General features: G+C 48.7%; 3 pseudogenes; 1 reads left to right on the top strand and 2 right to left on the bottom strand.

Moving 5' to 3' along the window:
* Positions 1 to 71: 71 nt before the first annotated feature.
* On the bottom strand, positions 72 to 1,131 carry LOC135458304 (feather keratin Cos1-1/Cos1-3/Cos2-1-like; annotated as a pseudogene).
* Positions 1,132 to 3,579: 2,448 nt separating this feature from the next.
* LOC135458411 (feather keratin Cos1-2-like) lies at positions 3,580 to 4,351 on the top strand (annotated as a pseudogene).
* Positions 4,352 to 9,834: 5,483 nt separating this feature from the next.
* LOC135458437 (feather keratin Cos1-2-like) lies at positions 9,835 to 10,596 on the bottom strand (annotated as a pseudogene).
* Positions 10,597 to 13,132: the final 2,536 nt, after the last annotated feature.

A 13,132-nucleotide genomic window follows, 5' to 3' on the forward strand; every position in this document is an offset into this window, starting at 1 on the left:
CCCAAAGCTGTCTCCTGACCAGGACCAGATGCTGAGGCCATGGAGGTTCTTGCCCAAGGTTGTCAGCAGATTTAGCAGGGACGGCACCTGTTGCCACCATAGCAGTTGGTGATGCAGGAGAGGTCAAAGCCCCCAGAGCTGATGGGCACTCCCTGAGAGCTGAGGATGCTGCCAACAGCAGCAGAGCTGGAGGATCCCACGGCGGTGTTCTGGGGGAAGGAGCTGAGGATGGGCCCAGGCAGGGTCACCAGCACAGGGGAGGGCTCAATGACGACGTGGGAGTCCTGGCACTGCCTGACACAGCACTCAGTGCAGCTGCTGCCCAGGGGGCAGGGGCCGCAGGACTGGCCGCAGGGGTCACAGGGTCTGCAGCAGGACATGGCTGGGACAGGTGCACCTAGGATGGAAGGAAGGGAGAAGCAGAATGTGAGGACAAACGAGAACCAGTGCTACCACCAAACACCATGCAGCCAAGGCACCTCCTGGCCCCCACTGCAGTGCCCAGCTCAAAGTCCAGGAGCCATCTGAGCCAAGTCCCAGCCTCTCTCTGTCTGCACAAGACCTTCTCTCCCCTGCCCTCTCCCAGCACAAGCAGCTCCCAGCCCTGGGCTCTTGTAGCCCCTCTCAGCTGAGACCTCCAGCCAGGCAAGGACTGGTCTTGAAGCAGCAGCAGCAGGCAGAGGAGAAGGGGCTTTGCACTCACCTGATTCCTGAGGAGGAGGAGGTGAGAGAAGTGGATGAGAGAGCAGAGACTTGGGCTGCCTTTTATAGCAGACCTGCACTGCCTCAGGCGCAGAGGCACCTTAATGGAAGCCGTAATTTTCCAACCAGCTCATGTCAAATGCAAACTATCTCACCTAATAATGGGGCTGTGTCCTGTTTTCCTGCACTGCTGCCTTTTTATTTCCTAGTGCATTCCACGTGCTTTCTTTCATGCAAACATCTCTAAGTGTCAAGATGAGAGGTTCATGAACTTCTGGGTACAAAGACATCAGCACAGGCACAATGCTCAGATCAAGGGCTGGCAGCATCCCCTGTGGGCAGGTGATGTGAACCTGTTTCATGCCTGTGGATTTGTTTATGGCAAAGTTGTCAGGAAATGGGCACCACTCTTGTGCTTCTCACCTTCATGCCCAAGGTCTCCATTGTTTGGACACTTGACAGAGCTTCAGGTTGCTATTTCCTTCTTCCACTTTTCTCCTTCTTTTGTTGTCTTTATCTCCTTGGTCCAGTCTAGTGAGGATATTTTGCCCTTTCTCCTTCCACAGGAGAGGCTGAAGGACAACCTGCAGGATCTCCACTGCATCTTAGTGTCTGTCCCTCATACTCCTAGTAGGAACTATTCCAATCTGCTCACGAAAAGATAGAAGAAGAGGATGGGAGTACCTACAGTGGATTTTACTTTGTGCCCTTTCCCTTGGACCTGATGAAGACATCCCCTGCTAGTCTATAGCCAATGGTGATTAGACCACCAATCCAAAATATACTGGTAGTGGAGATAGAAAACAACAGTGCCTGGGAACAGTTCACAGCTTTATCTCTTCCTTTTCCTGTGTCCTGTTGCCTGGTGTACATGGCCAGCACACAGGTACAGATATATACCTCACACCTCCTCTAGCACATGGTTAAAGGGCCCAGCTGCTGTTGTTACATTCAGTTCTCAGATATTTCACAAGTTGGAATTGGTATCAAGCACACTCAAGTTATGCAATTGTTGTGTGTTGACACTTGGCACCCAGAAGAGTCGCTCACTCACCCTCTCCTGCTACAGCTGGGCAGTGGAGAGGGAAAAAAATATAACAAAGGATTTATGAGTGAGATAAGAACCAGGAGAAAACACTTCAAGGGCAAAACAGGCTTAACTTAAAGTTTCAAAGTGACTTTATTACAACCAGAATCAGAGGAGGATAATGAGAAGCAAAATAATCCCTTTATACATCTTTTTACCACCATCCTTCCCACTGACAGTGCAGTGAGATAGGGCATGGGGGTTTTTGGGTCATTTCATCACTGAGATTTTCTTCTGCTACTCCTGGAGAGGAGTCCTTCCCATGTGAGGCCATGGGGCCCCTTCCGTGGGAGACAGTTCTCTGTGATCTTCTCTGGCGTGGGTCCACTCTCACAAGCAGCAGCCCTACCACACCAGCTGCAATGGGAGTCCCTCTCATGGGCAGTCAGTCCTCCCAAAACTGCTGCAATGTGGGTCTATCTTTCCACAGGGTGCACTTCTCCAAGGACAGACTGCTCCAGCCTAGAAGCAGGGCCCCCTCTCTCTACCAGGTTTCCCACTGGATCACAGCATCCTCCAGGCATCCACCGACCCCCGCAAGGGCACCTTCCCCATGAGCTGAGGGTGGATCTCTGCATCTCCCATGGATCCCCATGAGCTATGGGTGGATCTCTGCATCCCCTGTGGATCCCCATGGGCTACAGGGGCAAGAGCTGTTTCACCATGGTCTTCACCACATCCTGCAGAGGAATCTTGGCTCTGGCACCTGGAGCACCTTCTCCCCCTCCTTCTCCACTGATCTTGGTGTTGCCATGTTGTTTCCCTCACATGTTCTCAATTCCTCCTCTTCCCTACGAGGAGAAAAACTGTGTGACTTTGTTTTGATTTTCTTCTTAAATACATCATCACAGAGGAATTACTGATCTCTCTTATTGGCCCAGTCTTGGCCAGCAGCATGTTGATCTTCAGAGCCATTAGTGATTGGCTCTTCTTATGTCCAGAAACCAAGGCTTCACCTGCTCCTAGTGAGACCCGAGCAGTGGTCTCAATTGCCAGCACTCAAATCATCTCCAGGACCTCTTCACTCTGTGTGACCCCTCCACTGTCACCCTTTGTGCCTGACCCATGCGCCAGTTGTTCACCCATCACACAATGTATTTATCCAGAAGGATCCTGTGAGAAATGGTGTCAAAAACTTCAGAGAATTGAATAAAAGATTACATCAGTTGGCTTCCATTCATCAGGGAGGTGGGTTACCTTGTTGTGAAAGGAAATTAAGTCTGACAAGGAGGGCTTTCCTCTCATGAACTCACACTGGTTGTGAAAAATGACTGCCTTGTTAATAATGTTTTTGAATACCTCCAAGAATTACCTTCTTGTTAATTTCACCAGGCATTTTACTACAAGCCTAGACTTAACACACGTGTACTCACACATGTCTTCATGGAACAAACAAAAAACTGTACATTCAAATAAGGTCAGGAAACATCATTAGCTGAGATCTCTGTTGTGGAAACGCAGTATGTCCCCTCACAGCAGAGTCCTTGGGCACGTGGAATAGAAGTACAAGAGCAGTGACCATTTTCTGACAACTTTGCCACCACCAAGACCACAGGAATGACAGAGGTAAACATCATCTCCCCACAGGGAATGCCAATAACAATTAATCTCACACTTCTGCCTATGCTGACGTCTTTGTGCCTTGGAAATCATTGATGCTCTCATCTTGACACTTACAGAAAGAGATCTTCATATAGGAAAGCACGCGGAATTAGCCAGGAAATGAAAAGGCAGCAGTGCAGGAAAACAGGACACAGCCCCATTATTAGCTGGGATAGTTTGCATTTGACATGAGCTGGTCAGAAAATTATGACTTCCACTAAGTTGCCTCTGCACCTGAGGCAGTGCAGGTCTGCTATAAAAGGCAGCCCAAGTCTCTGCTCTCTCATCCACTTCTCTCACCTCCTTCTACTCCTCTTCAGGAATCAGGTGAGTGGGAAACCTCTCCTCGTCCTCCTCCTCCAGCTGCTTCAAGGCAACCTCTTGCTTGGCTGAAGGTCTCGCCTGAAAGGGGCTACAAGAGCCCAGGGCTGGGAGCTGCTTGTGCTGGGACAGCAGAGGGGAGAGATCTTGTGCAGACAGAGAGAGGTTGGGGCTTGGCTCAGGTGGCTCCTGGGCTTTGAGCTGGGCACTGCAGTGGGGGCCAGGAGGTGCCTTGGCTGCAGGGTGTTTGGTGGTAGCACTGGTTCTCATTTGTCCTCACATTCTGCTTCTCTCTTCCTTCCATCCTAGGTGCACCTGATACCCCCAGCCATGTCCTGCTGCAGACCCTGTGAGCCTTGCTGCCAGCCCTGTGGCCCCACCCCGCTGGGCAGCAGCTGCAATGAGTGCTGTGTCAGGCAGTGCCAGGACTCCCATGTGGCCATCCAGCCTTCGGCCGTGGTGGTGACCCTGCCTGGGCCCATCCTCAGCTCCTTCCCCCAGAACACCGCCGTGGGATCCTCCAGCTCTGCTGCTGTTGGCAGCATCCTGAGCTCTCAGGGAGTGCCCATCAGCTCTGGGGGCTTTGACCTCTCCTGCATCACCAACTGCTATGGTGGCAACAGATGTCGTCCCTGCTAAAGCTGCCTAAAGTCTTTAGAGAAGAACCTCAGCACCTGGTCCTGGTCAGGAGATAGAGCTTTAAGACATGGTATTTGGTGTCTGAGCCATTGTTCCCTTCTACTTTTTTTGTCCTTCCTCTGCTCTCCATGTCTCCCCATGCCAGCCTAGGGGGACTTGTTGCCCTCCCTCCCTCTTTTGGGCAGGCAGATGGACATCCTGCAGGAACTCCACTGCATCTTAGTGGCTGCTCCTGGTGCTGTCTGTGAGCCACCTCTGTTTCTACCTTATATTCATTAAAGTTGTTTTGCATCCAAGTTTTGGCCTCTAAGTTGTCCTTCTTTCCATGGCAACTGTTCCAGTCTGCTCAGGGTAGAGGGTGGATGGACAGAGCGTGGGACTCCTTGTAGTGGATTTTCCTTTCTGCCTTTTCCATTGGAGTTGATGAAGAACATCCCTGGCAATGACAAACACGGAAAACATGGCTCCAAAGGGTGGCAGGAATGGAGAAGGTAAACAGCAATGTCTGGGACCAGCCCACAGCCTCATCTTTTCCTTCTCCGACCCTGCATTACCCAGTCCAGGGCCCACGAGCAGCACATGTGGTCAAAGGCACATGAGACAGGTACCTCATAGAGTCCTTCAGAACCTGGCAGGACCCAGCTGCTGTCCAGACATGCAGGGCTGAGGTGGTGCAAAATTTGGGATCAGCATCTGCCAATCAAGTTACATAGGCCATGGGGTCCCACCCTTAATGCGTAGAAAACACTCAAAGTTCATAAATGCTCAAGGTCAAAAGGAATGGCAAAAGTCAGAGGGTCTGCATAAAAAAACAGTGTTTTATTTGTAAATTATACACTTAGTGTGGATCTTGGTTATGTTACAGTAGTCCCAGGCCTACTATATAAGCACATGGCAGTGGGTTTTGGATTAAGTAGCTTGGTGAAAAAGAAGAGATAAAGAGAGAGAACCAGAGGAAAAGAAAAGTCCTGGTACCATCATCAATCCAGTGGGTGAGATGTCAGTCCTGGTACCAGCATCTATCCACCTGTGCTAGTCCAGTCCAGTGAATGTCCAAGGTCCTGAGGGCAGTGCCGAGATTTGGAGGGATACCTTTTCATGGATAGATTTGTCTGCCCCAATTATAGGTTTCTTGCTTTCTATGCAAACGAGTTCTCATACACAGTCTGTTCTTTCAGACTTTTCTGGAAATGGGTTGGAAGTTTCAAGGGTTTTTGGTGACCTTGATCTCCCTACAGCCCATGTGCACATTGTGATCTTATTCATCTCCTTGTATTGTTTCATGTTTTGCTTCTCTTCAGGAGCTACAGCAAGGTCGGTTGGTTGTTTCAGGAAAGTGCTGTCCCTTCTCCAGCCATATCCTGTTTTTTCTCCAAGCATCTTCAGAAACTCCTGAAGGCACAGCTGGGCTCAAAATAACAGCTCAGGCACACAAAGTCCCCATGGATCTTGTTCAGTTCCCCCCATGCTCTTCCTGCCCAGACTCATGACACAGACGCCATCTGTGTCCATCTCACTGAGCACTGCTGTAGGAGCACAGAAGAGGAGGGACTCTTCTGCATGTCTCAAACCCAGATTGATGGCTGTGCAGCCACCTGAGGGTTCTTGCTAAGAAGCTGTGAGAACAAATGGGATGTGGCTGGAGGAGGGGCCATGTGGAGGTAGGACAGCACTTTTTTGAAACAAATGGCCTTTTTCTGCCTGGATACTCCATCAGCTGAATCAATTCTTGAGCCAGCACTGGTGACCTGTCTTCCTTTCTTTCTCTCATTTAATCTCTCTCTCTTGCTTCTCTTTTTCTCTACCATATATCGACAATTGTCTTTGTCTAAAACACAGGTGTCTGCCAAGGAAGGTGGGAACCTTCATGGAATGGAAAATACTATACCCTTCCCTCCAAATTATTATAACTTTGAAAATATGGGGTTGTCAGACAAAGATGGAGGAAAAAGAATAACAGTCATTTACTGTAATAAATACATGAATAACAATTCAAACAAACAACAGCTGCAAACAGAACCAGACACCCAGGCCCGGCCTCCCTCAGCCGCAGGCGCTTTCCCCTTTGGTGCAGTTCCGGGCACAGCCAGCAGGGGCGCTGCTGGCTCCTGGCTGGGCAGGGTGGGTGCGGTGATTCCCCTGCGCCAGCAGGGGGCGCTGTGCCGCGAGCTCGGCTCCCTCATGAGGTGATGGCGGCGATGGCGGTGGAGGGGAGGGGAGGTGGCTCCCTTTGCAAAAGTCTCGGGGAGCAGCTGGTCTCAGTGCCGCTACTGAGACAGAGTAAAATTCTGCAGAGTAGAAAACCATTTTGATTTAGGTGGAATGTACATCTTTGAGTCTGTGGTTAGAGAACATAGCTATGTAGCCTGACTGCAAAGCCTAGGCTCAGAGAAACTGCTTCAGTGAAGGACAGAGATAAGGGAGGGGAGGCAGAAGGTGATAAAGAAAGACAGAGAGAATGCTGTAAGAGCAGGTCAACCTGACCTAGGAATTCTTTCTGATAAAGAAGAACTAGAGGCAAATGTCACAGGAAATTCGTAAAAATGAATATGTATGAACCTATTGTGAAATTGTATGCATACATATTTGAGAGGGGAATAAAAAGGGGCCTGAAGTTCCCAGAAGGACCCATGTCTTTTAAGGAGACCAATCTCCACATGCATCCGGTGCTGTAATAAACATACCAGCTTTACAACTTTCACAAAGTTGTGGAGCTTTTGGTTATCTCCACAAAACACTACGGGTGGTGAAATGTGCTGTAGGAGGAACCTTGGAGAGGCGAGCTGGAACAACAGAGGTGAGCAGGCTCATGGAGGCAAACGAAGCATTGCAAAAAACCCTGAAGCCATGCAGGAGCAGCGGGGGTCCAGGCGGAGATGGGGCGTTGATTAAAATGTGGCAAAAACCTCCAGAGCTGGGTCAGAAAACAGCGGAGCTGGGCAGCCTGCAAAGGAGAGAGAAGGTGAAGGGAGTGGGTTGTTTTGAGTTTTCCCTGGCTCTCAGGTCTCCCATGTGATGTCCTGAGGATGGCAGCAGCATCAGGGCTCCTGCAAACAGCCAGGAGATGCTCCTTCCAGAGAGAGGGAGAACACTGGGGTCCCAGGCTTTTCCTGAGGCCCCCAAGCAGATGGTGAAGGTCCCTCCCAGCAAGATCGGTGTAGGAAATGTCCCAGTTCAACAGCCGCTCTTGGAGCAGACGCTTACCCATGGTTATACACCTTGAGCAATTAAGGGTTAACCTGTCTAGGCCAGCTCTGCTGAGACTTGCACTGTTTTATCTTTCCAGGAACATTACTGGGAATTGCGCCAGCACACCCCACTGAAAATTGAGTTACTTACCAAAGAACTGCTTATCATTTTTGTTGGAGGAATCATTGCCAGCAGGAACCAAATTTAGTTGACACATAAACAAGCTCAACTCACAAGTTGAAACCCTGGCTGCTTTTGTTTATATTAATCAATATGGTAACCATATGCATTCTGCATTACACCCACTTCTCTCCCGTGGGTGCAATTTACAGGAGCAGCAATTACAAAAGAAGGTGGCGTTCAAAAGGTAACCTGGGATAATGCAAAAGGGAATTCTACTCCTAGCAACTAGATAATAGTAGCAACTCTTAATTTTCCTTTATGACCCCACTAATTGTAAGCCACAGTTTATGTTGTAACAGTGCACGGTGTTTCAGTATATGCGATATATCAAATAATTATGTCAGGATTAAATCCCAATGGAGATGCACTCCAGACCCTAGAGCACAGAGTGTGGGCCTGATGGAATGGATGTGCTTGTGTGAGAACCCCTTGTGATTTTGTATTTGTAAACAACATTATTGTACATGCAAGTGCCCTAGTATTTGTGCTTGTAACTTTGTTGACATTATGGGATGTGATTTCAGTTATTTAGCTCCTCTTATATCTTACCAATTGTTATGATTTAATTATGCATTGGCTTAAGAGCAGCAGCCTATTCCTACTGAATGAACGTCACTTGGATGTGAAAAATACTATTGAAGAAAGCTCGAGAAAATGGACAGAAAATTTTGATTACCATTCATCCTGATGTAAAAAAATTCACAGGGTGAATAAGCAACCAAAGAAAGACAGGAAACACAATTGTTGGGACATTTCATTTGGATGGTCACCAAGAGCAACTGAAGTTCTTAATAAAATGTTGCACCCTGTCATTGTCCTTCTGATGTTAATCTTTTTGCCTTTTATTTTTGTAATCAGATTGCATATTAAAATGTGGGGGATTATAAAGAAATTAACCCCCAAATTCAGAGATAATTTATATAGCTTTTCTTCCTTCTCTATATCTTTCCCTACTTCTCCTTTTTCAGTCCAAGTCCATATGGATGTTTGAGCCACAGGTGGTGCAGAAGCCCAGATGATAAGGTGTCACAAACACCAATAACAGATATCCAGGGAGCCAAACAATGGCTGTTGGTAAGAAGGCGCTGTGAGAGAAAAAGGCTGTGGCTGGAGAAGGGGCCATACAGAGGTAGGCAACCCATTTTTGCAACAAACATCCTTTTTCTCTCTCCTGGAGACAGGTACAACACAGTACAGTGCAAACACAGGAATGAGGTCACAAAGTGAATGTGGACTGTCAGTCAAAGGTTGATCCAGCAGCAGCGGGCACTGGTTTGATCAAAGGCCTCATCCAGAAAGAACTTCATGGACAAATTGCATACATTCATACAGGTGAGAAATGACACAAATTTATAATAAAGCCCTAAGACATTTGCACAAATTCAGCTGAAATTCATTTGCCACTGCATTAGCCTGCATATGAGTGATAGGAAACTTGTGAATTACCTCAGCCCTGCATGTCTGGGATAACAGCTGAGTCCTGTCTGTGCTGAGGGAGTGTATCTCATCTACCCATGCTCCAGTGTGCAGGCCATGGACTGTAGACCAGGTAAGAGAGGGAAGGAGAAAAAAGAAGTGAGGTTATAGGCTGTCCCCAGACATTGCTGTTTCCCTAAAGAACTTTTGCAAACTTTAGAGACATGGTCTTCCTGATGACCTTTGGCTATTGAGTAGCCAGGTATGACGTTGTCAGCTTCAAGGGAGTTGAACCCTCTTCTTCCTCCACCATTCTCCCTAAACAATATGGAAGGCTTGCCAGAAAATGAAGAATGACTCAGAGGCCAAGGCTTGGATGCAAAAGAACTTTATTGAGTGTAAAGAAAAGGATGTGGTTCATGGAGAGCACCAGGAGCAGCCACTAAGAAGCAGTGGAGCTCGTGCAGGGCGTCCATCTGCCTGCCCAAAAGAGGACGAGAGGCAAACAGGTTCCCTGGGCTGGCCTGGGGACACATGGACAACACAGAAAGAAGATGGAATAGTAGGAGAAAGAAATCATCCTAAAGCTGTAAATTGAATGTCCAGAAACTCTATCTCCTGCCCAGAATCATGTTCTGCCAAGAACCATGTTCTGAGGTCTTGGAAATTCTTGCCGAAGGATGTTGCCAGCAGATTTAGCAGGGACGGCATCTGCTGCCACCATAGCAGTTGGTGATGCAGGAGAGGTCAAGGCCCCCAGAGCTGATGGGCACTCCCTGAGAGCTCAGGATGCTGCCAACAGCAGCAGAGCTGGAGGATCCCACGGCGGTGTTCTGGGGGAAGGAGCTGAGGATGGGCCCAGGCAGGGTCACCAGCACAGCAGGCGGCTGGATGGCCACATGGGAGTCCTGGCACTGTCTGACACAGCACTCAGTGCAGCTGCTGCCCAGGGGGCAGGGGCCGCAGGACTGGCCGCAGGGGTTGCAAGGCTGGCAGCAGGACATGGCTTGAGGTCACAGGTGCACCTAGGATGGAAGGAAGGGAGAAGCAGAGTGTGAGGACAAAGGATAACCAGCGCTACCACCAAACACCCTGCAACCAAGGCCCCCATTGCAGTGCCCAGCTCAAAGCCCAGGAGCCACCTGAGCCAAGTCCCAGCCTCTCTCTGTCTGCACAAGACCTTCTCTCCCCTGCCCTCTCCCAGCACAAGCAGCTCCCAGCCCTGCGCTACGACAGCTCCTCTCAGCTGAGACCTCCAGCCAGGCAAGAGCTGCTCTAGAAGCAGCAGCAAGAGGCTGAGGAGAAGAGGCTTCCCACTCACCTGATTCCTGAAGAGGAGGAGGAGGTGAGAGAAGTGGATGTGAGAGCAGAGACTTGGGCTGTCTTTTATAGCAGTCCTACACTGCCTCAGGCGTAGAGGCACCTCAGTGGAAGTCATAATTTTCTGACCAGCTCATGTCAAATCTGAACTGTCCCAGCTAATGGCAGGGACTGTGTCCCAGTTTCCTCCACTGTGGCTTTTCCATTTCCTGGCTTCTGCCACGTGCTTTCCCATATGAAGGGTCATTTTTCAAAGTGCCAGGATGACAGCATCAAGGATTTCAGGGCAGAAAGACATCAGTGGACAAAGAAGGTTTAGATTAAGGGCCAGTGGCATCCAGGTAATGTGTACCTGTGTCATTCCTCTGGACTCCTGTGGTGGCCAGAAATCAACCCTGCTCTCATTTTTCTTGTACACATGCCCAAGATCTGCACGTGACATGAGACAGTTTTTCTTTTGCTTCCTTCATTACACTGTGATCAACACTCAGTGTTATATTCAGATGGGCTTCTGCTGGGAGGGCTTCACCCTAGTGCTGTAGTAAGAGTACTCAGATTTTGTGTTCTCTCCCCTCTCCAATGACATGCAATAAAACCTCCACCTATGAGCTACCTTTTAGAGCGAACTCGATTTATTTTGTCTGGTGAAAAGGAGGCCAAGGGGAAAATTTATCACTCTAACAATTCGTGAAAGGAGGCTGTAGCAAGGTGGGTGTCAGTCTCTACTCTAAAGTAACAAGTGATAAGACAGGAGGAATTGGCCTCAACTTGCACCAGGGGAGGTTTAGATTGGATATTAGGGAAAAATTCAATATCAAGCATTGGAACACACTGTTGAGGGAGGTGGTTAAGTCACTACTCTTGGAAGTGATTTCAAAGAAGTGCAAATGTGGCACACGGGAACATGGGTTAGTGGTAGAGCAGGCAGTGTTAGATTTAGTGTTGGACTTGATGATCTTGAAGGCATTTTCATGATTCTGTGACTGTGCAGCTATCAGGAGTCTTGGGCATTTGAATTAGACAATTCAGAATGAGACAATCAAAAGGTCAGTGCAATCAGGAATTACTACACATACAATGAACCTTTTCTTCTCCATGTATCTGCTAAACCTTGTGAAGAATGGCCCTGCATGGAGCAATTGGTACCTGCAGACCTTACTGCAATTGTTCTTCCTCGTCATGTTTCCTTTGTGAAGATCTGGCACTCCTCCATTGCTGCATTAAAGCTGATGGAGACTTTCCTTGTCACCAGGAAAACCATTGCTTCTTGCAAGCCTTGGTCATATGTACATTGGGTTTGTGGCCATCTTCACGCAGGTGGTTCTGCTGATTGGCCCACCTGCACCCAAGAAAGCCATTGCTTAATCCAAGACCCCTGATGTGGCCTCTGCACATCCTGATCCAGCAGCTGCTCCCACCCCATTATAAATGTCAAAGAAAGGCAAAGCTTTGGAGAAGCTATGCTATGAGGAAAGACTGAAGGAGTGTAGCCTTTTCTCTCTGGAGAACAGGACTCTTGGGGAGGACCTTATCACAGTATTTTAGTAATTAAATGGGATCTACCAAGAGCACTGAGAGTTTCAGCACAAAGACCAACGTGGAGGGGCTGTCCATGAGAGTCACACACTGAGTGAAGAGGAACTGGAGATTATTTGAGTGCTGGCAGCTGAGACCACTGCTTGGATCTCGGCAGGAGCAGATGAAACCTTCATTTCTAGACATAGCAAGATGTGCACAGGGGCCAGTAAGATGAAGATCACATCTCTGTCCTGAACTGAGGGCAGGAGCATGTGTGGAACCTCACAGGCTTCATGGGACACTCTCTACCTGAGTTATTCTGAGCCCAGCAGTGCCTTGAAGAGTTCCTTTTCTGCATGCAGCAGATGATGGATATCCACGGGACTATATGGATTAGAGCATTACTCAAGGCAGAAGGCAAAGGAATTTTTATATCCTATGCCCACTGCTGCCACCCTTTGAACTTGTGATTTCATCGGTGGCCCCTGTTTGCGCAGTAGTCAAGGTTGTCTTCATTAGCTCCAAGGGGAAGAAGACAGAGGAAAGTCCACTGCAGGGACTCCCACCCTCTGCCTTTTTTAACTTTGCACAGGAGCAGATTGGAAGAGTTGCCACAGAACAAAGGAGAACTTGGAAGCCAAGGCATGAGAGCACAACAACTTTAATGAGTCTAAGGAAGAAAAGGAGACCACCAGGGCAGTCACTAAAATGCAGTGGAGCTCCTGCGTGGTGTCCATCTGCCTGCCGGGCAGAGGGGGAGAGGGCAAAATATCCCCACTTAGACTGGCCTGGAGAGACACAGAAAACAAGTGCTAAGAAAGAGCAGATGGGAGGAAGCTCTGTCGTGTCCCCTCACGTGGCAGTCCTTGGGTGTGTAGGCAATAAGCACAAGAGCAGTGACCATTTCCTGACAATTTAGACAAAACCAAACCGCTCAGAAAGTATCCAAGTGAACATCACCTGCCCACAAAGAATGCCAACAGACTTTGATCTGAGACTTCTACCTCAGAAATCCTTCAGATGCTCATCCCAGCACTTACAGAATGAGATCTTCACCTAGGCAAGCACGTGGCAGAAGCCAGGAAATGAAAAGGCAGCAGTGCAGGAAACCAGGACACGGCTCATACCATTACCTGGAATGGCACATATTTGACA

The sequence above is a fragment of the Zonotrichia leucophrys genome, chromosome 27 (genome assembly GCF_028769735.1).
Source record: "Zonotrichia leucophrys gambelii isolate GWCS_2022_RI chromosome 27, RI_Zleu_2.0, whole genome shotgun sequence".
NCBI classification, from domain to species: Eukaryota; Metazoa; Chordata; class Aves; order Passeriformes; family Passerellidae; genus Zonotrichia; species Zonotrichia leucophrys.